General features: G+C 50.5%; 1 protein-coding gene and 1 long non-coding RNA gene across 5 annotated transcripts in view; one reads left to right on the forward strand and one right to left on the reverse strand.

Annotated features, from left to right (window-relative positions):
• The window catches only part of KAZN (kazrin, periplakin interacting protein), a 1,010,042-nt gene that overhangs the window by 592,038 nt on the left and 391,481 nt on the right, over positions 1–26,523 (reverse strand). The gene's annotated exons all lie outside the window — the stretch shown is intronic.
• LOC144314904 (uncharacterized) lies at positions 66–25,384 on the forward strand. Its single transcript, XR_013380749.1, has 3 exons — positions 66–484; positions 23,433–24,335; positions 24,853–25,384. It is a non-coding gene; the product is annotated as an uncharacterized LOC144314904 (long non-coding RNA).

Raw genomic sequence — 26,523 nt, forward strand, 5'->3', positions numbered from 1 at the left:
TCAATAGTCACAACAGCAACACAGGCTTCCGGTTCCGTTTGCAGAGAGTTCTGGAAACAGAACTCCCTCCTCCTTGTCTCCCCACTGCTTTGTCCCGTCCCCCAGGCCACCCCTGCCCCTCCTGGGGCCTCCATCTCCTTCTGTCTCCTCCTGTCCCTTCTTCCACCTACAGCTCTAAGAAGCAGTGCCAGCTTCTGGGGAGACACATGTGAGTCAGGTGGTCTCTGACCTCAACGAGCTCCCAGCCTAGGACCTGGCCCATCCTGGAAGCTGCCCGCATCCAGGTGGACTGGACAGAGCAGGGGCTCCTGAGTCCACAGGTGTCTCCCGTGGGCTGGGTGACCTTGGGCACTGCCATCACCTGTATGCACTGCTGCTCCCGCGTCTGTAACGAGGACCCCTTCCTGCCTGCCCCCTGGGGCTCTTCTGAGCTCTCGACGACATAATGCACGGAAAGCACACACGCCACGCCAGCGAACAGCAGGTACTGATAAACGGTGAGATCGTTCTCTTTCATTAGGGGAGGAAAACAATGACGACATCACCTCGTGGGGAAGAGGGTTAGGATCTTAGGGCAAGCTACGTAACCTCTGGGTTTAAGTGGGGTTATCACACACCACCTTCCACCTTCCACCCTTTTCTCTGGGGGCCGTGTGATTGTACACACGTTATACAGGTGCCGTGTATGTACACTACACCCGTATACATATGGTTCCAGATTAGAAAAATAGTAAATACCCACCAAATTCCAGCACCTATTATTATGTAACGTCGGCGCACATTTCAACAAGCTTGTAACTTATTTCCTTCAATGGCTGGACAAGTGACCTCCCCACCCCACGTCATCCCAGGGCCCCTCATTATGTATTTATTGAGAACCTTGAAACAGTCTGGCCAGGAGAACATTGGAAATCAATCTGACTGCTGAAATGGCAGGGATGGCAAGAGGGTGCCAGGGTCCCAGGGTCCCAGGCCGTTGCCACTCCTCCCGGACACACGAGGATGTACCGTTTCTAACCCCCCATGGGCTTTTTCACATCTTATGAGCGTCCTAAAGCAAACAGCATCATGAATGCCGACGTGCTTACCAGCACCCCCTTGTACTGCTGGCGTGGGGTCCCTACCCTTAGAAACAGGCTCATCTTCCATCCTGAGCATCTGGTGGCAGGAGGACACCAAAAAGCCTGAAGCAGCTGCGCGGTGTCAGATAAATGCGACTCAGGACGGCCTGAGTCTCATGTTTGAAGGACAGTGAAGGACGGTGGAGTTTCCCAGCCCCGAAGGCACCGGACGTGAGTTGGCGCCAAGTGACGTCCCTAAAACTAAAGGAGGACGTCTGCAAGAGTTCATGCCCTAAATATTTTTATTTGCATACATTTATTCTTGCTGCACGTCGGTAAAAGCTCTTAGCCATGAAGGCGCGGCCCCGTGTACCGGTTGCCGAGCACCTGCCCTGAGCCAGGCGCCCGCGGGCCCGGTGCCCGGATCTCAGAGGCGGCGACACTCGCAAGGGGCGTCGCGCTTCTCCTGGCACCAGGGGCTGAGAGTGTCCGCACGGGGCTCCCACGAGGCCTGTGCTTTGTTCCTGAGGGTCGGCCGCTTGGCTCGGCATCGCTGGGCGCCCGCGAGGAAAGAGAGTGGCCAGGACGGCACCTCACGGGGCACGGGACCGAACACGCGATGGGCGTGAGAAAGCCCGGGAGGCTGCCCGCCGCCACCCCGCCAGCTAGGGGACCCCCCCCCCCGCTAGCAAGCCCACAGGCTGGCCAGATCCTGGCCTCCCCGGAGCCCCCGGGGCCGTTCCAGAAAAGGACAGCATTGTTTCAACCGGGCTAGATCCCCAGTTCTCAGTTCTGTCCCCTACCCCTGCCCCCACCCCGGTGACATTCGCTAATATTTGGGGCCATTCTTGGTTGTCACAAGCCGGAGGGGGGTTGGTACCAGCATCTGGTGGGTAGAGGTCAGGGGCGCTGCTGAGCACCCTGCAATTCAAGGGCAGCCCCCAGGCAGAGGGTTAGGGGGCCCCAGATGTCAACAGTGTCGCAGGTGGGAAAGTCCGGGGTTGGACGGAAGCTCTGTAGGGCCCAAGTCCCTGTCTGTCAGGGGGATGCTGTGTCCCGCCAGCACCTTGCAGGGAGTCCCCATGAAGTGGGCTCCCCAAAATGCCTGAAGACATCACACATGGACCACCCCCAGCTGCCCGACCGCCGACGGTAGTCAAGGCTGGGAGCCCTTCAACCCCTCCGTCCCCGCCAGGAGCGCCTCAGGGACCAGAGGGACGCCGTCGTTGCCCGCTCCTAACTGCCATGCTGGGCCCTCTTCCTCCAGCCCTCAAACCATTGTTTCCCTCCTCGGGATTCCCTGTCTTCTCGGCCAAACGCTCTGCCGCCCACACCACGGCTGCTGCGACAACGGCGATCCAGCCCCGAGCCTGACGACACCGAGGACACCGACGACACTGACGACTCCGACGACACCGACGTCCGGGAAAGCCCGGTGTAAGCCTGGTGGGCAGCTCGTCAGCCTGTGCGTGGGACCCACGAGTTGGCAGCCGAGTTAGCGGTGGCTGTCCCCACGGGCAAGGTCACCGCTCTGCCCCCAGGCAGACAAATCTGAGCCAGGGCCTGCTGCCCACCCGTGCTCAGGGGCTCCCCTGCGTCTCTCGGGCGGCAGCTCCAACTCCTGCCACCCATCGGCTGCGCCAGGGGTCAGGGCGGCCGCAACCCGCAGCGGGTGGGTGGAGGCTCCCTGGGTTGGGGAACTGCTCTTCTGACATTCTCTGTCACTGTTGCCATGGAGAGCGTTGTCTTTGAGCCGGAGGGGTGCGGGATGGCGAGCTTCACAGGGCTCGGTCTTTCCACGGGGGTGGAGGCTCCAGGACCAGCCCCTCGGGTTCCGCAAGGGGCCTGCGTGGTGGTCAGCTCTGGAGCACACAGAAGCTTCTGCCGGGCTCACTGATGGAGGGGAAGCCGATCCTGGGGTGAAACACGCGCACACACACTCACGGCCCGTTGATCCCCGCCCCTGCACTATTTTTAAAATGTCTATATTACACGGAGCAGCTCGACATCTCAGAACGTCTCCCATCCAAGCAGCGCAACTCACGGCCCTCGTTCCCATCAGCTTTCACGCAGGAATAACGAGGAAAGGAGAATATGGGCGAGCAGCCACCCCTCTTCGGTTATTATGCAAGACGAGATTGCTTTTCCAACATAAAAAATACATAAATGTCTGGCGGATAGGGAAGATCCCGACACTAAGCAAATCCCATTTGCGGCTCCTTACAGCCGACTCCCCCCATCCCCACGATGCCGCAGGAGCATCGGCTCCGCAAATGAAAACCCTCGTTGCCGAACCCATTTCACGTCCCGGGCCGTGCCCGGGGCTGTTGTGCTGCGACGAGTTGGCGCCGGAGCCGAGGACTCACGTGCCCACCTGTTTATCGAGCACCTACTACGCACTTCACTTGGGTCCTCTCATGGAACCTTAGACCACAGCGGCTCCGAGGGGGCTGCAGTGACCCCCCGTTGTCCAGCTGAGAGATGCTGACTCAGGCCGCTTCAGACTTGGTCTCAGACGCTAATGGACCCGTTCTTTCCGGGTACACTGTACATTTGGGGACCCAGGGCACACTACTGAGGATGATCAAGACGGCGAAACTTCCCCCAAGAAACAGTGAGCTGCTTTGCATTCTCATTCGCGGTATCTGGGCTCTGGGTCCTGACTCATTCTTCTTCTTTTTTTTTAAATTATTTTATTAAAAAATTGTTTCCAGCTTTATGGACATATGGGTTTTTTTTAAAAGATTGTATTTATTTATTCATGAGAGATACATAGAGAGAAGCGGAGACACAGGCAGAGGGAGAAGCAGGACTCGATCCCAGGACCCCGGGATCACGATCTGAGCCAAAGGCAGATGCTCCACCGCTGAGCCCCCCAGGGCCCCTACGGACATGTGATTGACGTGTAACACTTCCAGGTTTAAGGTGACCACGCATTGACTTGATACACTTACAAGTTGCAAAATGATCACTCCTTTTCCATCTGCTCTTTGCACCTCTCTCACCTGTGGGTTAACTAAGGGCCCAGAGTCACACCTGTCCCGGGGAATCTTTGCAAGGGAGGGTCTTGCCTCCGTGCGGACTCCGGACTCCAAGGACTATCCTTGCATTGACTTGATCATGTACATTCAGCTCCGGGTACGTTCCTCGAGGTGCCCTTACACCTTCCGGCAAGTGTGAGATGAGAAGTGCTGAGCAGGTGAGTCTTCAGTGGGGCTCGGTGTGAGCGTCTCATCGCAGGAAGTGTGGGATCCCACAGTTCAGGACACACGGTTTCCCTACAATATTACCATAAATATAAGCCACCGACTTCATCCTGGACCTGAACAAAGGCATCCCCCCAGGCCTGGGGCCAGCTGCCCATGTTGGACCGACTTACAGAGAAGGTGTGTGGGTCGCCAGCACACCTGGGGTCTACCTGTGTGTGTGTGGGGATGCCTCTCTGATTTCTTCTCTTTTCTGAAACTGACCCCCCTACACATCCTTTGTCAAGTATGTGTGATGCTATTGTGCCCGATAAGAGGCAAACTGGACGTGTTGCTGAATTCTAGACAACTTTTCCATTATCATCAGTTTTTTTTTTTTTTTTTTCAATTAACAGTCACAAAAGTACGCTGCTTCCTGGCAGAGGTCACTGAAATTAGGGGTCATCTTGCCGGAAGATGCCGGGGACCGCTAGCCTGGAGCTGCGACAGAGGTCCCCAAGCCACGCTGGAAGTATCCCAGCCTCTGCCCTCAAAAGGCTGCAGTGTATTTAGGTAGAACATGGTTTAATGGACCATAATTCTTTGGAAATGGACGATTCCTTTTCTTCTGTGCTTTTTAAAAAAATTATAATTAATTAACATACAGTGCATTATTAGTTTCAGAGGTAGAGGTCAGTGGTTCGTCAGCCGCACATAGCACGCAAGTACTCTGTACATCACGAGGCTCCCTTGATGTCCACCCTCCGGTTACCCCATCCCCCCGGCCTCCCACCGACCTCCTCCCAGCAGCCCTCAGTTTGATTCCAATACTTCAGAGTCTCCCTCTGGTTTGTCTCCCTCTCTGATTTTATTTTTCCCTCTCTTCCCCTACGATCCTCTGTTTTGTTTCTTAAATTCCACATAAGAGCGAGATCATACGATAATTGTCTTTCTCTGATTAACATATTTTGCTTAGCCTAACACCCTCTAGTTCCACCCATGTCATTCCAAATGGCAAGATTTCTTTCTTTTTTTTTTTTTGGATGGCAAATATTCATTATACACACGCACATACACATCTTCTTTATCCATTCATCTGTCGATGGGCATCTGGGCTCTTTCCATAGTCTGGCTGTTGTGGACATGGCTGCTGTGAACACTGGGGGGCAGGTGCCCCTTCAGATCGCTACGTTTTTACCCTTTGGGTTAAATATACCTGGCGGTGCAATTGCTGGGTCGTGGGGTAGCTCCATTTTTAACTTTTTGAGGAACCTCCACACTGTTTTCCAGGGAAATGGACAATTCCAATACGATACATGGGATCACTGTTGGTCAATCAGATTATTCAATCTACTATCCTGTCTCCCGTGCCCATTCCCAGCACAGACACAGCCTGTGCCCGCCCGTTCTGATGCGCGTAATTTACTGTCAAATCCTGCAGCATCGCGCGGGTGATGTTACGTACACACGAGCTGGATTCAGCCGTTCTCCAGGGGGACAGTCAGCGTCGTGGTCCGGAATCTCCTCCCTCCCAGGGGTGTGGACCTCAGTCCTAACTTGGGAAGACCACGCTCCTGACAGTTCCCATGAGGGCTTCCCCATCTTTCCTTACTTCTGAACTCTGGTCCACATCGGAGGCTTTGAGCCCAAAGTGGGTTCCAGATGGATTTTCACTGGCATAAGTGGGGCTTGCCAGTTAGCATAATGCATGTAAGAAGGGGTTCCTCAGGACGCCTGGGGGGCTCAGGGGTTGAGCATCTGCCTTCAGCCCAGGGCGTGATCATGGAGTCCCGGGATCGAGTCCTACATCGGGCTCCCTGCATGGAGCCTGCTTCTCCCTCTGCCTGAGTCTCTGCCTCTCTCTCTGTGTCTCTTGTAAATAAATAAATAAATAAATAAATAAATAAATAAATAAATAAAACCTTAAAAAAAAAAAAAGAAGAGAGTTCTCATTGGTGGAATTCATGTCATTCAAGATGCCTGGAGTATCTTCCAGGACTCCCCACCCTTGCCTGAAGCGGGTGTAAGAACCTTACAGGCATTTCCCCAATCTTCCTTTGGGATAGGGCTTGAGACTTAGGCCCCACACAGTCCTTGGTCCAGCCAATGACTTGAAGGCTTCTGTCTGTTGCCCACTCTGAGATGAGCCCTATTCTCTCTCTTGAAAACTGTCTTGTCTGTCTGGGGTGAGGGTGCCATGGGATGTGTGGTCAGAGCACCTACAAGGACAGGCAGCTGCATTTCGTGGTGCCTACACAACAACTTGTACGGCCCGCTGTCTGCTTCCTAGAAAACGTCTGCATGTGGCGCAGGCTTTGGTTTCAGAAATGCTTTCATTAGAACCTGGGAGCAAGGTTGCAGGAGAGCAGCTAATTCCCAGTCGCCTCCAAGGCCTGGTGGCTGTCAAGAGCTACCAACAAGAACTCAATAGGCGAGCACATTCCAATGGGCTCCTGTCAATTTGCACAAACTGGTTTTGCAAGAAGGGGAGGGATTTTACTTACCCACGTCTATACGAGATCCATTTAAGGATCAACCGGACAACAAACCCCTAGAAAAAGGCGTCACTTTCATCACTTTCATCTCTGAAATACTCTTCAATTCCCCGTGAAGCCTGGAGCCATCTTTCCTCTTGACATATTACTTTGGAGTCAGAGAGGGAAACGGCGTCCCAGGCTTGCCTCCTGGTGCTCCAGGACCCAGTGGGATGCATCCCTTTCCCTCACGTCTGCTTGGCCCATGAGGATGCAGCAGATTCCTAGCAGACTGGGGCAGCCCGGGTGGCTCAGCGGTTTAGCGCCGCCTTCAGCTCAGGGCCTGATCCTGGAGACCTGGGATAGAGTCCCACGTCGGGCTCCCTGCGTGGAGCCTGCTTCTCCCTCTTCCTGTGTCTCTCATGAGTAAATAAATACAATCTTAAAAAAAAAAAAAAAAAGATTCCTAGCAGACTGCCTCTGTAGTCCTCATCTGCTGTCCTAACTTCCTTCGGTTCAATCCTTCTTTCGCGTGGACTGTGGTTCCTCCGGCGATACACGCGGCTGCTTCCTACTCACCCTGCAGGACTCAGCCCAGATGTCACCTCCTCAGGGAGGCCTTCCCACATTACTCTGCTTACACAGGCTGTTTCCATGTCAGTCTCTGATTCTACTGTCTTTCATCATTTTTTAGAAAAGATTTTATTTAGTTATTCATGAGAGACAGAGAGAGAGGAGAGAGGCAGAGACACAGGCAGAGGGAGAAGCAGGCTCCATGCAGGGAGCCCGATGTGGGACTCGATCCCAGGACCTCAGGGTCACGCCCTGGGCTGCAGGCAGACGCTCAACCCCTGAACCCCCCAGGTGCCCCTGTCTGAGAATTATCTTGATGATCAGTTTCCACAAACTCAAAAGTCCAAGAAAATATACTTAACTCAAGTGATCCTTCTTGGCTGACTATTGATGCATTTTCATTCTTTTTTTTTTCTTAAAGATTTTATTTATTTTAGAGAGAAAGAGAGAGCACGCGTAGGAGGGGTGGTGGAGAAGGCGAAAGTATCTAATATCTAAGCAGACGCCGTACAGAGCGTGGAGCCGGATGCAGGGCTGGATCCCACGACCGCAAGGTCATGAGCTGAGCTGAAACCAAGAGGGGGGGGCGCCTCACAGAGCCACCCGAGCGCCCCCAATTCTCTTATTGGACCTCAGGTGGAGGATGCGGTGAGCAAGACTCCGCAGCACCGCGGCTCTACGGAATCACCGAGGCAGCCAGAGGTGACCCAACCGGACGCGCATTAGACGTTTAACAAGGAACCTCTGATACAAGCTTGTCGATCGTTTTCTCCAAAGTTAAAATGCAGAAAAGTTCCTCTTACTTGCTTCCAGGCCGCTCAGAACTACCAAAATGAAAGATCGAAGCTAATCAGGTCGATAAACGAGAGGGACGATTATTCACATTAGTAAGCGATGCCTCTTTTTTCCAGAAGGATTCTCTGCCAGGTTCCTTTAAACAGTTGGCTCCTCTCGTGCATGTAGAATCAACTTGCTACACAAAGGCATTAATTTATGTGCACAATTTCAGGCCCACATCCATTGTGGAAAGCTAACGGCATCCTTCATGGGAAGCACATCTGCCTTGCTTCCCAAAGATAATTCCCCTGTTTCTCGATTTTCTCTTCAGAGTGTGGTCTCTTTGGAGGCCAAGGCCCGTGTCTCTTGGATGTTTGGTTCTGCTTCTTGCACCCCAAGCATTTTGGGAGGCCAATAAATATTTATCGATTCTGACGAGGCAAACGGAACCAGAGAGGCATTTTCTCACATCCTTGTCATTCTTCAGGGGGCGTTTTTTTTATCACTATCTGCAAACTGTGCATCAAGAAACTCCTTCCAAACACGAAGCCTCTAGAAGGGCTTGGGAGGCTCGTTGGAGGCCCCGAGACCACTGTCCTGCACGCCAGGCCTCGTGAATCTCCCGCCTGCACATCGCAGGGGCATAATCTCTCACCCACCCGCCCTTTTCGGATTCTATCCCAGATGCAGGGGGCGGCTCACCCTCGGCCCCTGAAAGCAAAGGCTCTGGCGTGTGAGATGCTCTTGCAGGACGGGATGAGGCTCACAGCCGATGTCTCCATGTCACAGTGAAGGACGTGGAGACGGAGAGAGTTTGCATTCGCCTCCACGAGAGGCCTGATAGAGCAAGAGCCCTCACGGCGGCTCCCGGGACCAGCGGCGTCAGCGTCACCCCGACACTTGTCAGAAATGTCGATTATCACCCCCGCCCGCCGGCCTGCTGAGCAGAAGCCCTGCAGCTGGAGCCCAGCCGCTGGTGTGTTCATAAAAGCCCTTCAGGTGATTCAGGGGCATGTCAGCTTTGACAACTGCCACGCTGGAGGCTGCGACGCTCTGCTTTCCCTCAAGCGCTGGGTTCAGGCCACATCGGCGCCCAGAGCTGCGCGGAGTGTGCTCTTAAAGAGGTGCCTTCGTCCCACAGTCCCCAAAAGAAGCTTCAGGGATTCAGGTCCCTGGGGTGGCGGCCAGTCAGCCCGAGGGGTGGCGAGGAGGATACAGATGTAAGGGGCCGCGGGTCCACCCCCCAAGGGAAGGTCATCCTTGTGCATCTCTGCCCTGGGCCCCCCACAAGCCACCCCTCCCCAGGAGAGCCAAGGGCCTGCCCTCCCCTGGACCATAGTGCCCCCCGTCTTGCAAGGCCGGGGCCCGGGAGGCAGCGGAGGAGAGCCGAGAGCACAGCGAGGAGCCCGAGCACCCAGGGGCCGAGCAGCTGCTCACCCGTGTCGGCCCGACCCGCGCACAAGCCCTTAGCAGCCCCGTCTGCTCCCCGGCAGGGGCCAGGGGTCCCGGAAGAAGGACGGTCCTGCTCCACGCCTCTCTCCTGCCCAGGACCAGCGTTCCCCACCCCTCCGTCTTCCCCTGCCGCCCCACCTCCTGCCTCCTTCCCCTTCCTCACAGCCCCCAACCCTGCTCTCTCTCAAGCCCTGATCTTCTCTGGCTTCGGAGTTCTCTGCAGAACCGTCTCGCGCAGCATCCTAGTTGGAGTCTCTGTCTTCTGGAAACACAAGGCCTGTCTCTGGGGCCGATGCAAATCCTCATGCCCGAGAGCCCGGGCTGCCGAGGGCTCAGAGGCCTTTCATGCATGTGTGGGCGGTGGGGAGGCTGGGAACGCACCCAAACCACAAAGAGGGGGACTTAGGATCTAACCCCACCGTGTGGTCACTAACTTCTTGAACCATTGCACTGATCGTGACCCCGACCACGCAACCCTCACGACTGCGTGAATCACCCTAACGATGCTCTGTTTGGGACTACTCTGCGTTTTGTTGCATCAGCATCTCCAAGGCAGAGGCTCAGAGTCTCCCACAGGGTAGGACGGCAAAGCTACTTTGTGCAACCCACACTAGGGCCGTGACCATATTTCTTCCCTGGGGTTCTCGCTCAGCCCTGCTTCTGTGTGAGACACCTTCCCCGGGAGACACCCTGGGTCCGTGGAGCAAGGCCATCCCGAAGGAGCAATTGGTGGACCTGAGCCCACCCCAGCCTTGGGCGGCTTCTCATTCTTTCCTCGCCCCCCTCCGGACACCCCACTTCCCTCCCCGCTCTCCAGAGTCTAGGCTGGTCCATCTCGGTTCCCACCCTGAACCCTGGCGGCTCCAGCCGCACAGGTGTCTCCCCGCCGTGCCGCCCACCTGCGGTCATGCACATCCTTTAGGGTAACTACGGTCACAAGAGCACCTGGAGAGGGTTCGCGTTAAGGACCGGTGTCCAGTGGGGAAATTAGAGAAGGAACAATACGTTTCCGACACTTCTGTCACCTAGACAGCGGCGGCGGCTTCGCCATCACGCGCGGAAAATAAAGAACCTCTTTCCTTAGAGGAAACATCCGGACGGGGGATCTCTTACTTTGCATTTAGAAATGTGTCCCCAGCCTGGCTCTTTCCCGGGGCGATGCCGCCGAAACCCGTCCTGGGAGAAGGCACCTTCCACCTCCGGCGGTCGCCCGAGCTGATGCAAGGCCCCGCGCGATTCAGCTCCTGGCAGCCTGGGGCTCCACTCGGCTCCTGTTGAAACGTGGCCCAGAGGAGGGTGGGCCCGGGGGAGCGGGACCAGGACTGGGACCAGAACCGGGCTGCCAGGCCCTCGGGCACCACTGAAGTGCCTACAGGGACAGAGGAAAACAGTATTTCTGCACTTGGTCATCCCTCAATTTTTTTTTTTTTTAATAAGGAATTCTCTAACAGGTAGAGGAGCTGTGACTCTCACGAGTTATTTTCGATACTATGAGAATCCAGCTGTGGAAAATTAAAGCAGCGCCTTCTGTGTGTTTGGCTGCAGGGGCTTGGGGCGGGGAGCGGCTGGAGGCAGGACTGGGCGGGCGGGGGCCCTGAGAGGGGCAGGCAGGACGCGTCTCAGGTCCTACCCACCTGCGCCCCGTGCCCGGATCGCCACGTGTGCCTCTGACCTATTGATGAAGCGGGTTTTCCGGGTCCCAAAGGTGTTTACAAAGGTCAGTTATGTCAGAAATCGTGGGATCCGATTCTGTGGCTGATGAGCCGGTCAGAGACCCATGAGGGCATCCCAGGAGGGCCTCCTGGAGGGGGCGGCGTTCGCAAAGCCTCTGAGAACAAGATACGGACACGTGCTTCTTGCTAAACAGCCTCTTGATGCTAAGAAGCGAAGCTTCAGCTCTCAGGGATGATCCCGTCAGGAGACAGACGTGCGCCGGGGCCACCGCCACCGTCCGAGGACGGCATGTTCACCCCAGAGCCACGCCGGGGTGCAGGGCGAGCTGAGGAGCCGCTGGCTGGCCTTCGCCCGGCCTTCCTCCCATGCACGGTGCCCCCTCAAGCGATCAGGGCACTGTGCTGCCCCTTGCCCTGTGTCCTCTGGCCCCGGACAGGTGCCGAGACGGTGGCTCAGGCCTTCCCAGGGGGCTCCGACGGGGATCCCCGCTTTTCCAGCCAAGTAGGGATCGGAGACGTCGCTTCAGCGGGGCTCGAGCTCCAGCTGCCCTGCCTTCCCCCGGGCAGGTCGTCCTGCAGGGACACGACTCAGGTCATCCTGGAGGGCGCGGAGGCTCCAGGTGGGAAACAATCCTACCGAAGAGTCCCCACTGCGCCAGGAGGAAAGGGGAGCTCAGGGAGGACACTGGCGATGGGGGCGCAGGAGTGGGAGGGCGTGCACAGAGGGGCGGGAGCCCCCCCACAACCCCGCTGGACACCCGCCGTCCGCGCTAAGCACCGTGAGGCTCAGCTTCTGACCGGTTTGCGTGGAGAGCCACGGACACCAGCGGGAGAGACGCCGACCCAGCCCCGACTCCCTCTCCGCTGCGCAGAGGGAGGCGACACAGGGGACCAGGGGCTGCAGCCCGTCCAACGTACCGATGATGCCTTTTTGGGAAAATCTTCCGAGTGTCCAACCGACCATTTCGTTGTCCAGAAACTCACCATCCCCTGTCCCCTGCACGGTCCCCACGAGGTCTGAGTCCGTGGCCTCGGCGGAGAGGGAAGCACAGCATTCTGTGTTCCGTGGGTGCGCCCAGGGGCCCCCGAGGGTCACACGCCCAACAAGGCTCGCCGACCGCCAGACCCTCGCCGCAGACTCCCGTGGAAGCGTCCTCCGCAAACTTCCCACCGTAAAGGGTGATGTTTAGGCGTTTAGTTTTTAAATGGAAACAGCTGCAATGGACCAGCAGCCAGCTTTGATGAACAGATGTGTATTTCTAGAGAAATCGACTTTCCTTTTTATTATTATGTCACCAAATTTGGTTTATTTCCATGCCATTTACATTGGAAGCTATGACTCACTTAGGAACCCACAGTAAAAACTGTGGCCTCCAGGTAGAGGAATTCATCTCGGCAAAAAAGATCTGCTTATGCGACACAAAATTTTCAGTTATCATTATTATTAGCAACACGTCGGGAGAGGAAAATCGACACTTGACAACCTACATGCAGTAGCAGCCACTTGTGCAGTCTTGTCGGAGGAAGACTTGGGGTTTTGAGGCCGTTTATAAAGATTTATTTATTTGTTAGTTTATTTATTTATTTAGATTTTATTTATTCATTCATGAGAGACCCAGAGAGAGAGGCAGAGACACAGGCAGAGGGAGAAGCAGGTTCCCCGTGGGGAGCCTGATGCAGGACTCGATCCCAGGACCCCGGGGTCACGCCCTGAGCAGAAGGCAGAAGCTCAACCGCTGAGCCCCCCCGGTGCCCCAAGTTTTATATTTTTAACCCAGTCGGGGTGATCTTGCCCCACAAAGGATATTGCTGCTTACGGGGCAGCCCCGTAGGACACGACGACTCCCCCTTCAATTGAGCGAAGCTCCCTTTTCCGTGGAGTGATGGCTGCGGCGTTGGATTAGGGGCACCCCCTGGTTCCCCATGTTGGCTCTGCCCCCCGGTGATTATAACCCTGTGGATCGGGCACCGCGGTCGGCACCGTGGAGACGAATCAAAACAACAGCCAGCACCTGTGCTGAGCCCTCTGTGCCGGTCCCCGCACCACATGCATCACAAACTTAATGCCTCATGAGATTGTTCAAGGGCCCCAGGACGCAGCTGCGATGATCACTCCCCATTTTGCAGTGGAGGAAACTGAGGCACAGAGCGGTAAAGTGCCTTCCCCAGGTCCCACGGGTGGTAAGTGGAGGATGTTTCAAACCCAGAGCCCTCACTCTTCCCACGTGCTCTCAGGCTTTGAAGCGTCGGAGGCTGAACGACCCACAGAACTCATGCAACCAGTCAGTGCCAACCCTGTCTAGCCAGGCTCCGTGGCCCCATTGACAGCACATCGCCAACAAAGAGGGTCTTAATATAAAGCAGTTCCTGAACCGCATCCCACTAGAAAAGGGTTCTGGGGCAAAATAAGAGTAGGATTATTGCATAGCCTTCTTTTTGAAATTAAAAAAAAAACAGTCATTACTAGAGGCTCTGATAAGGTGCGCACTTGCCAAACAAACCCTGAACACCTTATTTGTTGTGTTTAAATCCAACAGTTTCCCAAATCACTTGACCATAGACACTTTCTTGTAGGACACTGTCCACATCTAGAGCGGAGAAAAACAAAATTTTTCTAGAAAGAACCAGTAAATATCGAAGGCTTTTCAGGCCTCATATGATTGGTCTCTGTCCCCCTAATTGTCTTTGTTTTTCTTTTTACAACCTTTTAAAAACTATCCTTAGTGTGAGGGTCGCAGACACACCAGTTGCTGGCTGGGTTTGGCCTACTGACCAAAGTCTGTTGACCCGTCTAGAGTTGAGACACATGAACAGAGGACAACTCTTGGATTATTTTTTCACTAGTATTTCACTTACTTGGGTTATTAGTTTTCACGAGGACAGAAATCCAGGAACAGAAACCTGAAATTCTGTGCATCGCCCCAATGTTCTTTCCATGGAACAAATGAGGGAATATAAAAGTCTGAGCAGTAAATTGTTTTTGGGTTGTGCTTCCTCGGTTGGAGCGAAGGAGGCTCCCAGACAGAAGGTGGGCGGACGAGAGTCTGCGCGGAGCCCCGTCTGGGCTGCTGCACCTGCTCAGGCCCTCCCGACGTCCTTCGGCCCGCGAGGTGGGAGACGTTAAGCATCATCTCAACACATGCAGATGACTTTCTCCCCGTCTTCCAGGCTGCGGTGGAGGCTTGCCAAGGGGAGTTTATAGAGATCTCAGAGTCCCCAACTGCCAACCTTAGCAAGATAATGAGGACTTTTATGGGCGCCGGATTGGATTTCCTTTAAAAATGCAACCGTGGCTCCCTGGAGTGAAGCGCTGGGGGCCTTCTGGAGCCAGGGTGCCAGTTCTTCGAGATCTATATTGAGCCGTGGCTGCTTCTTTGTAGGAGGAACCGTGGAAGATGCAGCATGGGCCCTGGACGGCAAGACCTGGAATTTGGATATGGCTCTACCACTGCCTCCGCCGGGCACGGGGGGGGCCTCATGGATGCTGAGCCCCCCTTCCGTGTCAGTCTCTCTGTGTGTAAAGTCTCTCCAAAAGACGAGAGAGACACACAAATGAGACACACGTATTAGTAAGTGTGGCAGGAACCCGTGGCAGAAAGACAAAGAACACATGCTGCGGAGTCACGGGGAATCTGGATTTGCATTTTCGAGCTGTTGGAACTTGGAAAGACGAGTTAGCCTTTTGGACGGTGGCTTCCCTGTCAATGACATGGGGACACTAAGTTTGATCTTGAAGCTCATGGATGAATTAAGCCACTGGGTCTGTGTGGAGAGGCCAGAACAACGCCTGGGGCCTAGTGGGTACATCGGATCTTAGGCTAAGAGTTGCACGGGCCACTGTAGACAGACTCAGGTCTGCTGCCGCGCTCACCCTCTTGTGTGATGCCCTCCCCTTGAGTGTGGGTGGGACCCGTGACTTGCTTCCTCCTAACAAATCAGAGCAGAAATGTCAATCGCGTGAGGATGCTACACCCGATGGGAGTCTCTGTCTCGCTGGCTTTGGAGAAGTAGCTGCCATGCTGTGTGCACGGCCTAAGCAGAGGCCACGGGGCGAGCCCTGAGAGCCTCCCCCTACAAGAAACAGAAAGCTGCCCATTGTCCACAGCCTCGTGAAGATCCCTGTCCGACCCAGCCATGCTTCTCAGGTGGAAGCTGCACACAGTGAAATGCAAAGCTCTTAAGTGTGCACCATTCGATCCACTTGGGCAAATGCATACACCTATGATCCCAGAAAGCTGCTTCTTGCTTCCACTCTGTCACGACCTCCCTGACCCAAAGAAATCACCAATCTGATTTTTTTTAATCCGGCAAGTTAATTTTGTTGGCCCTGAAATGTCGCATAAATGGAACCATACGGTTGGTGCTCTTCTGTGCCTGACTTCTTTCACACGCCACACAATACGTTGGAGATTCGCCCTACTGCAAATCAGGGGTCGGTTGGCTGGTTTCTGTTTTGGGTTTTTATTGTTGTTGCTCGCTAGAATTCTGTTGCATGAACACACCGGAGTTTGCTCATCTGTTCTGTTGTTGAACATCTAAGTTAACTGTTTTGGGCTATTAGGAGTAGAGCTGCTCTTGAACAGCCTTGGGCACTCCCTTTGCAGACGCACATTTGTATTTTGTTTTGGTAAATACCCAGGAATTTCTGGATTACAGGGTAGACGTATATTTGACATTTTAAGAAAATGCCAATTTTCAAAATCGGTGCTATCATTTTATACTCCCACCAGCAACGTATGAGTGTTCCAGTTGATTCGTATCTTTGCCAACATTTGGCATCATCAGTCTCTTTACCTTTAACTATTCTAGTAGGTGTATAATGGTATCTAATTTCAGTCTAAATTTGCAATTTTCCTGACTACTGATGTTGAGTCCATTATCATGTCCTTATCGATTATTTATATGCCTTCTTTTGTGAACATTAGCTCTCTACTCCAGTGTTTTGTTCACTTTTTAAAACTTGAGTTGTTGTATTTTTAGAAGTGAACTTTGTAAATTCCTTACATATTCTGGGTGGGAGTCCTTTGTAAGATAGAGATATTGTGGAAAATTTCCTCTTAACTCATTGGTTGTCTTCTCATTTTCTTAATGATGTCTTTTCATAAGAAAAGTATTTTAATTCTCAGCCTAACTTATTGACCTTTTTCTTTTATTTATTTATTTTTTTTGCGCTTTCCTATCCAAGAGATCTTTGCCTAATGCGAAGGTGTGGAGATATTTCCCTATGTTTTCTTCTAAAAGCCCTGTAGGGATCCCTGGGTGGCGCAGCGGTTTGGCGCCTGCCTTTGGCCCAGGGCGCGATCCTGGAGACCCGGGATCGAATCCCACGTCGGGCTCCCGGTGCATGGAGCCTGCTTCTCCCTCTGCCTGTGTCTCTGCCTCTCTCTATCTGTGTGTGACTATCATAAATAAATAAAAATTAAAAAAAATAAAAATAAAAGCCCTGTAGTTTGTAGCTTTACATTTGGCCTATAATCTATCTCAAATTAATTTTTATGTACAGTAGAAGGGATTAGGGCTCTAGCCCCCATGATGCCCAGTTGTTCTAGCTCTGCTTGTTGAACGTCCTTGAAATGCTCTGACAGTCTTGTCAACCATCCATCCGTGTAGCTATTTCTGGACTCTGATCTTCCAACGATGTCACACTGTCTTGATGACTATAATTTTATAGCAAGTTTTGAAGTCACAGGGAGTACATTCTCCAAACTTGTTTCCTCGTGGTTGTTGTTAAATTTTGTTCTAGCAATCTTAGGTCATTTGCATTTCCAAGTACATTTTATAATCAGCTTACTTATTCCTTGAGGGGAAAAAAAAAAAGCCAGCTAAGATATTGATTAGGAAGGGTATTATTTACAGATTAACTTAGGGAAAAGGTGATACCTTTCCTATACTGAGTTTTCCAACCCACAACAGGCTCTGTCTACCTCTATACTTATTTTGTTCTTTGATTTCTATGATTGATGTTATCTAGTTGTTAATGTGAAGATCTTGACATCTTTGAAACATCTATCCCTACGCACTTTGTGACTTGGGATGCTATTTTAATTAATTAATTGCTGTATTTTGACTTGTGGCCTGTGACATTGATAAATTCACTTATTAGAGCTAGTAGAGTTTTTGGTCGATTCCTTAGAATTTTCCACACATAAAATTAGGTCGTCTGCAAGGAAAGCTTGGCTTTCACCTTCCCAATTATCATGCATTTGTTTTCCCGCCTTCCTGTATGGGCTAGGACTTTGAGTAGTAGTGAAAGCAGATGTTCCTGGACTCATCTCCACCTTCAGGGGGAGAGCGCCCACTGTTTCAACAATAAATATGCTCTCAACCCCTGAATTTTCACAGATGGACTATAATAGATCAATAAAGTTTCCTCTATTCCTACATTTGTAAATTTTTTCTTTTGATCATGAACGGGTGTTAAATTTTGTCCAATGCTTTTTCTCCAGCTCATAGTAAAAATCACATTATATTTATTGGATAAGTTATATATAGAATAAATGACATTATATTTATTATACTTTATGTATGTTATATACAATGTGTTAATATCATGAATTTCATTAATTGGTTTTCATTTGTTAAGTAAACTTTGCGTTTCTGGGAAAACCCCCAACCAATCATGATACCTAATCTTTTTTAAGATATCAATCTGTAATTTTCTCCTCTTGTAATGTCTTCATCCAGTTTGTCATTTTTCATATATTTGTCTTTTTGCTTAAAATGTGCTTGTCAGCTTGGAATCATGTCTCTTTGGATCACCTTTTTTTTCCCTCATGTGCTAGGAATGTAATAATAGGTTGTTGGAATGAATTAATGGGTTGATGAGTGAATACATGAATTATTTCTGGTCATAATATGTTGAAATGTGCTTTATAAGCATGAGAACATAAGGCATATAGAAACATGGGTTGAATTAGGGCTTTACTGGTGCTTTTTTATAGAGTTCAGAGTATGAAGCAATCAATGAGACTGTTGTAAATGAGCTCAGAATCAGGAGGCCTTACCCAGGTGGACACCAGGAAGACCCTATTATATTCTTTTTCTACCTACAGGGCCTTTTAATGTTCTATCACTCCTCTGAAGCCAATAAAAACTCAGGGCCTTACTATTTACTCTTACAAATGTTCAAGACTCTCTTTCCTACAGCGGAAGAAAAAATGCTACTGATCTGATTCTGTGCCTAATTGCACATAACCATGGACCTCTACAGACATATAAAAACATCCCTTCCCATCCCTTCACAGTCAAGGATGTCATAAGCATAACACCGAGGACCAATGAGATTTTCAGAGACGTATAAATATGTCCAAGATCTGAAAATACTTTGTAGCTTCGGCATATAAAGAAAAATGCTGAAGAGAAGTCAACAAAGAAGTGTCTGTGAAATGCTACACTACCCAATCACACTAAATGTTCGATTTTGCATTCAAAGTTTTCATGACATTCGAAAATAATTAATGTTCAGGGTTGGTTTTTATTTTTTTCACTTCAGAAGAATTCCTGTGTGTTTATGATTCCCTAGGAGAACAGAGCTCATCTTAAATCAAATGAGCTTCTGGTAGCCAACTAATTTCAAAAGCTTCAAAAGTTATGAAAATTCATATACAATTGATACAGACCAACAATGGCATTTAATAAACAATCCAATCACTGGCCTGTGTTTGGTGTGGTGTGGGGCAGGCATCAGAAATAGGAGTGCTTCCTGTCAGCCTGTTCTTGGTTTGGGGGAAATGGTCATACGTAGTTTCCCTGGATCTATTATTTCCTTTTAGGAATGATAGAGTTTCCCTTTGCTTATTGTGATGAGGCCTTTGGTTCCATTGTTATTATGATAATGATTATTTTATTTTATTTTATTTTATTTTTTTTGATAATGATTATTTTATTATTGTTATTATTATTATCATTGAGGGAGAGAGTAGGTGAGGGGTAGTGGGAGATGGAGAATCTCAAGCAGGCTCCACGCCCAGTGCAGAGCCCCACGTGGGGCTTGATCTCACGACCCTGAGACCGTGACCAGAGCCAAAACCAAGAGTTGGGTGCTCAACCAACTGAGCCACCCAGGCGCCCCTGGTTCTACTATTTTAGAAGTAAAATATCATACGTTTCCAAGAAAGGAAAGGATGTTCTCATTCTCTAGTCCTTCTCCAGTGTTGGTGAAACAGGTAAGAGCCTGGCAGTTCACACGCCAGAGAGAAAGGATGCTAAGGTGCGGGGATGATGTGGGGCTCCTTGCACCTTCAGGGTTCCAAACGCCGAGGCCGCTGCCTGGACGAGGGGCTGAGTCAGGCTCTGCTCCACTCCTATACTCCTTCTTTACAAACAGGCCCTAGTATCTGCTAAATCAAACTAGATTGCCCAAACCTGCCCCTAGCAGTGGACCATGGACACCCCGGCCTGAGAGACAGAGTTCAGTACCGACAAGACACCCGGTGCTGGAAGGCATCAGAGGTGCATGAGAAGCTGCCTCCTGCAGGCAGGTATCTGCCAAGCCTGGCAGGGGATCAGAACTCTGGGCAACGTTACCAGAATGCGACCTGCAGGAGCAGCTTCCAGGTGGGCTGATGCAGGACCTCGGGAGGAAGGGCAGGAAATCTGTGTTCTTAGCCCCCTTGCTGGGAGGCTCTGTGGAGCTGGTCCTCAGTAACCGCTGCTGGAGACCTGGCGGGCTCTGTCCCCACACTGTGGACACCTGGGGCTGGCTCACTCTTGATGGGGGCAGCTCTTCTGCGCCTAGGAGGATGTTTAGCAGCTGCCCGGCCTCTACCCACTAGATGCCAGTAACATCCTGTGTCCCCTCCCACCCCACAGTATGTCACCAAAAATTATCTACAGATATTGCCGTACGACCCCAGGGGTCAGATCCCCACCCCCTACCCTGTGCCCCTGCAACCATCATTTTACACTGGTCTGCATCATTAAAGATGATGATGATGACAACGATGAAGGAACGGGGCTCTGGGCCAAGCGCTTACCCCCACAGCAACACGGTTAGACGCTATTGCCATCACGGTTTTAGAAGCTTTGGAGCAGACTCGGAGAATCAAGACACTTTTCTCAAGGTCATGGGCGATCGGTCACCATGGCACGAATCGGCCTCAGTCTGACTCCAAAGTGAACATTGGGGCAGCCCGATCCGGGGGGCCACGGGCCTTCTCCCTGGCCGGACGCTCTTCCAACGCACGTGCCCGTCGCGAGTTGACCACACACAAGGGCTCTTCCATGTACCGTCCAGTAAGGCCTCACGCTTTGGGTGCAGGCCAGACGGCCTCCCCTCCGCACCCCTGGCCTCCTATTACGTTCTGACCTCAGACCAGTCCCTAGGTGTGCCCCGCTCATCTCCACACTGGGGCTGTTTCTCTCATTCTGGGGTCTCCCACTCGAACGCCTACAGGGTCTAGAAGGCAAGGTCGAAAAGCAAAGTGGGCTCAGTGCAGGGTGGTGAAGGGCAACCAACCTCGCAGCCTCTTCTGGGGAGGCCGTGGGAAGGGTGGGGGCCGAGGCAACCGAGGGCCCCCCGCCTCTCCGTCTTGCCCTGTGGGAATGTCTGTGAACTGAGATCGCTGGAAGCTGTGATAATATGTACAACATCGATTTTTAAATTTTGGTAGGTCATTCAAGTAAAATAAAAAAATAAAATAAAATAAAATAAAATAAAATAAAATAAAATAAAATAAAATAAAATAAAATATTTTAAAAAATAATAAAATAAAATATTTTAAAAAATAATAAAATAATAAAATAAAATAAAATAAAATAAAATATAATATAAAATTAAAAAAATAAAATAATAAGGGGATCCCTGGGTGGCTCAGCGGTTTAGCGCCTGCCTTTGGCCTGGGCGTGATCCTGGAGACCCGGGATCAAGTCCCATATCAGGCTCCCGGCATGGAGCCTGCTTCTCCCTCCTCCTGTGTCTCTGCCTCTCTCTCTCTCTATGTCTATCATAAATAAATAAATAAATCTTAAAAAATAATAATAATAAAAAAAATAAAATAAAAATATAAAATTAAAAAATAAAATAATAAAATAAAATAAAAATATAAAATTAAAAAATAAAATAATAAAATATAATAATAAAATAAAATAAAATAATAAAATAAAAATATAAAATTTAAAAAATAAAATAATAAAATATAAAAATAAAAAATAAAATAAAATAAAGTAATAAAATAAAATAAAATAAAATAATAAAATAAAATAAAAACCAAAACTGAAAAACACCCGTAGCCGACCTGTGGGCTGAATCTCAGCTTCCACCTGGAGACTCCTGCCCTAATCTGCTTCCTAAGACTGTTTCTGCATCTGGCGGAGCCCCTCTTACCCTCCAAGGCTGGGCCCGGGCTCGCAGCCACGCACCCCTCCTGCGTCTCTCCCGGGCCTCTCCAGCGTCCCCTCGCACTGTACCCCAGGCCCTGGCCCTCGGCCCTGTCTGTGGTCTGATTTGTCCTTCAACCCACGGGCTCTTTCATCTTGTCTCCCTCATAATAATGCAAGTTGCCAGGAGGGACGAGGCTGTGCCTTATGTTTTCTTCTGAATTCCTTGCGATGGGCACCAAGCTCACCACATAAAAAGCGCTAGTAAATATCTGTTCAATTGAATCAAAAGCCTTCCTCAGAGCCAACCCCAGTCTCTCCTGCTTCCTCTCCTTAGTCCTCTGCAGCCTCTCAGCAGATCTGCATATAGAATCTTCAATGCCCTCAAAGTCCACAATCTACTCAGTGCTTAGCTTTTCCTCTCAGTCAAAAGCTCCAAAAATTTTGAAGAAATTGTAGGAGACCATGCACTTTGATTTGCTCAGCTCTGGTGGTTGTTTAACAACTAGATCCCTGTTCACACATTTCCTTTCATCGCTTCCTTTGCACTCCCTACCTCAGAAGAGGGGAAAATGCGGATCATTCCACTTTCCTCATTCTTTAGGAACGAAGGCGATAGATTTCAGGGGTGTATGAAACGGAGATCTTTTTGTTGATCGTGTCTGGGATGCAGAGAGATGGCCAACATCTGAATACCCGAATCCCCAACCAACTGTCAACAGCCATTTGGATTAGCATCACTGGGGAAGGCTCCAGGCAAATGCAAATTTATTTATAAATAGGGCTTTGGCTTAAAATCCCCACGGTCTCTGCTAGGTGGGAGCTCTGTGCAGTTTAGTTTTTAACTTTTCTTGTTAAAAAGTAGTATGTGCTTCTTGTAGAAACTTGAGAAGATACAGATTCTCAAAGAGAAAATAAAAATCATCCATAATCTGACTACTAGAGAATTGGGTTTTTTTAGACAAACATGCACACATAGTATAGGTATAATGTGCAATATATATGATCTACATATATTCAGACATAATTTTTTATATACATGAAATAATTTTATACCTACTCTTTCAACAACTGCTGAGCGGTCAGAGTTTTGTGGTTGTATGTGACAGAAACCAACTCTGGCTGATGGAACAAAAAGGAACATGTTGGAAAGATATGAAGAAGGCTCAGAGATTCCAATACGGATTTGAACAATCAGGTCTTGAGAAGCTGGGGTCGGGTGTATCTCAGACCCTGGGTGGCAAGACTAGCACTCTTCAGAGAGCTCCCACTGGGGAGATCCAGGTGTAATTCCGCTGGTAATGGAGCATTCCACTCAAGATCTGAATTTCTGGGAGAGGGGTGTCTAACTGGCCGGAGTGGGCCACATGCTTGGACTGCTGGTGTAGTTGTTCAGGTTGTACACTGCATAACCCTTGGGTTATAATGTTTAGACTGTAGTTAAGGGTTGTGCAACGCCCAACCAGAACAACCAACATGGTGGCTTCACACATACAAGCCCGTCCCGAATGACAGCTCCCTTCCCAAGTCCCTGGGATGAGGGCAGGGAAGTTCTGCAAGGCAAAGGGAAGGAAGCTGAGGCCTGCCACCAACAGAAGGGAGAGGAAATGCAGGGCAGACAAAAGCAAGAGGCGTCCGCTACCTCTTTTCTCCTGAACTTACAGTCTCAAAACGCCCTTGATATAATACAATATTCTCTCCCTTGGCAGTTTATTTGGGGGGCAGAGGGTGGGGGAATAGTCTATGATGTGGCTATTCCATACTGTATTTAGTATCATTAGACATTTTTGTCCCTTTTGATCACAGCTTTTTCCTACCACCTAGATAGTCCTAGCACGCAGTAGGTGCCTAATAAATATTTGTTGAATTGATTTGTGTTTGAAAATTGATTTGTGTTTGATTTTGTTTGCTATTGCACAGTGCCACGATGGAGAGCTCACAGGGAAATCCTAGTACGCACACTTGGCTTGCCGTGGTTTACCTGGCGCTCTCGGAATATCCTGTGTCCCAGCACCACCCCAGTCCTGGGCACACAGTGTCACCCTATCGAGGATTGTGGGGCTCTTTGCCCACACCAGTAAGCAGCTCCAACACCGCTGGATGTCTTGCAACTCAACTCAATTCTGACACTATTGGAGAGAGCACCGTAGCCCTCAGCTTAAGGGATTGGTTCCACAGGACTGTCCCCTGTGATCCTTCAGATGCCAATCACAGGCCCAGGTTGTCCCCTGTGCTTCTGACCCGACTGGCCACGGACTGTAGGTTCTAACAACCCTCTCTTCGGGTTTGATCAGTTCGCTAGAGCAGCTCACGGCATTCAGAGAAATAGTTTGTTTACTACGTTGCTGGTTTATTAGAAGAGGAGCCGGCCCAGGAACGGCCAGGTGGAAGACATGCCTAGGGCCCCGAGCTTCCACTCCCTGTCCAGGTGAGTCACTGCCTAGGAACCCCACATGTTCACCCACGAGGAAGCTCTCCAAACCTTGCCCTTTCGAATTTTTCTGGAGGCTTCCTTACAGAGGCAGGATTGATGAAATCACCGGGTCCATGACTACTGAGTCAACCTCCAGACTCTCTCCCCTCAGGGGGTCCGGGAATGGGACTGGAAGTTCCAACCCTCTAATCACAGGAGCGGTTCCCCTGGCAACCAGTCCCCTATTAGGTACATTCCAAAAGCCACCTCATTAACATAATAAGACACATCCCCATCGGTTGCTCTCTCTACAGGAAATTCCAGGGGTTTTAGCTCAGTGCCAGAAAGGGGGGCGGAGATCAAATGTACATTTTGTATTAGAAGCCATCATGTCAGACCCTGCAATCCAAGTGAGCCTTCTCCCATCTGAGCCCTTGAGGTCTTACCTTGCTGGTGGCATAGGAAGTACAGAAAAGTCCCCCCCTGGAGAAGAGAAGCCTGCCCAAAGTTCTGAGTATCTCCTCCAAACCATGCCCTCCAAACCTTCTTACCTGAGCCCCCCACTCCCCCTCCGCCTGCCTTCCCAGGGGACAGTCACGTGGGAGGGACTAGAAAGGAGCTCAGGCCTAGGGCAGGACAGGGGGTGACCCTGAAGCTACAGGCTCCAGTCAGAGGTTATGCATCATCCTTAGTCAATCCTCCCGAAAGTTCCCCTCCGTGACTGGGTGACCCAAATGTGTCGCTGGAGAACATTTTAAGGCCAAAGCATTTCTTCCTCCGCCTTGGGCACAGACCAAGGTCGGCGTGCCCCTTTTGCCCCCATGCAGGCAGTGATGAGCCACACGGGGCAGGAAGTGGTCCCCTTGGCGTCAGTTTCCACCTGGAGGGTAACTGTGTGATGTATTCCCTCTTCCCAAAAATGCACAGCTGAAACTTTCCAGCGCCCAATGACAAGTGCACCTTTGTCATGTATGTTTCTTCTGAGGATCCACCTTCTATTTCTATCAAAATAACACATGTGTGGAGTTTTTAAAAGCCGGACGGTGCTACAAGGCTTATAACAGACATTAGCCGCCTCCCGCCCGTCTTCCCTGCTAAAAACAAGACAGCAGGTCCAAATGGAGCCACTGGTGCTAAGCCCCTCGTCACCAAACGGAGACGTAATCACAGTTTCAGCTCTCCCAGAAGCGGAATCGTAAACCAGTCCATTGCCGGAACAGGTCTTGAGAAGCTGGGGTTAGGTATCCACCTGGCGGACCGAGGCCTCTCCTCAAGGAGCAACCTGGCTGGAACCAAACTGCTTTTTTGCTCTGCATAACTCCCTTGTTCCCACACCCCCCGCCTGCCATGTAAGTCTGATTTTTCTACAGCTCCTCCGAGCTCCCTTCTATCTGCTGGATGGGATGCGGCCCAATTCGAATGGACTTTTGCTCAAATAAACTTGAAAAGTTTCAGTATATGTGCTGCCAGAGTGAGCAAAGCTCTTTACATTTTTAATATGCCTCAGTTTATCCTTTCGCACCCCTCCTTCCTGATTTCGCCTTGCCTGAGGCAACAACCTCTTTTGCTCTCTGAACTATTTCTCATGTTGTCATCACCATGGTTATAAATAACATGTTTATTTTTCTACTTGTTGGCTTTGAAAATGCAGGTGTTGCCTAACACAGTGATGCTCAAAGTTGGGGGGGGGGGGCGGTGTCCCTGGGCCTCCAGCTGCAGCAGCAGCAGCACCTGGGAACTTAATCAGAAATGTAGATTCTTGGGTCCATCGCAGACTGGGATGGATTAGAAGCTTTGGGGGATGGGGGCCCCCCATCTGGGTTCCAACAAGCCATCCAGGTGATGCTTATGCACCTGGCGTTTGGTTACCACTGATCTCACGTCTCCTCCAGGGCTGCTGCAGATATAAAACCAAACTGTCCCTTTTTTCCTTAACCTGGTAGGAGTTTTTGCCACTTTACAAGCCCTGACCAGCAAGGACACGATGAACATTTTCTTCCTTACACTGGCCTCTTGCAAGGTAGACTCACTTAGCACTGGCAATTCTCTTCCAAAAGTGTATCATTTTTGGTGAGACCTCTCCTGAACTCCCTAAATAACAAGCCTCTCCCCTCCCACCCTCCAGCTGCCTGCCCTGTTTTATCTTTTTTTTTCCTGATAGCACTCAATGCAATCTGATATACTGTATACACTTTAATTTTTTTCTTTCTTCTTTCCGTCCTCCCTTTCTTTCTTTTTTGAGTTCTATATTCTCTCCATTGAAATGGAAGTTGCTTGAAGATATGAATTTTTGTTTGTTTGGTTTCCCCCAATACATAGACCAGGACTGTTCCCTAGAAATATATTGTGAACCACATATGTAATTGAAAATTTTCTAGCAGTCACATTAAAAAAGTAAAAAGAAACAGGTGGGATTAATTTTTTTTAAAGATTTTATTTATGGGATGCCTGGGTGGCTCAGCAGTTGAGCGTCTGCCTTTGGCCTAGGGTGTGATCCTGGAGTCCCGGGATCAAGTCCTGCATCAGGCTCCCTGCATGGAGCCTGCTTCTCTCTCTGCCCCTTTCTCTCTGTGTCTCTCATGAATAAATAAATAAAAT

Source organism: Canis aureus, chromosome 5 (assembly GCF_053574225.1).
Source record: "Canis aureus isolate CA01 chromosome 5, VMU_Caureus_v.1.0, whole genome shotgun sequence".
NCBI lineage: Eukaryota > Metazoa > Chordata > Mammalia > Carnivora > Canidae > Canis > Canis aureus.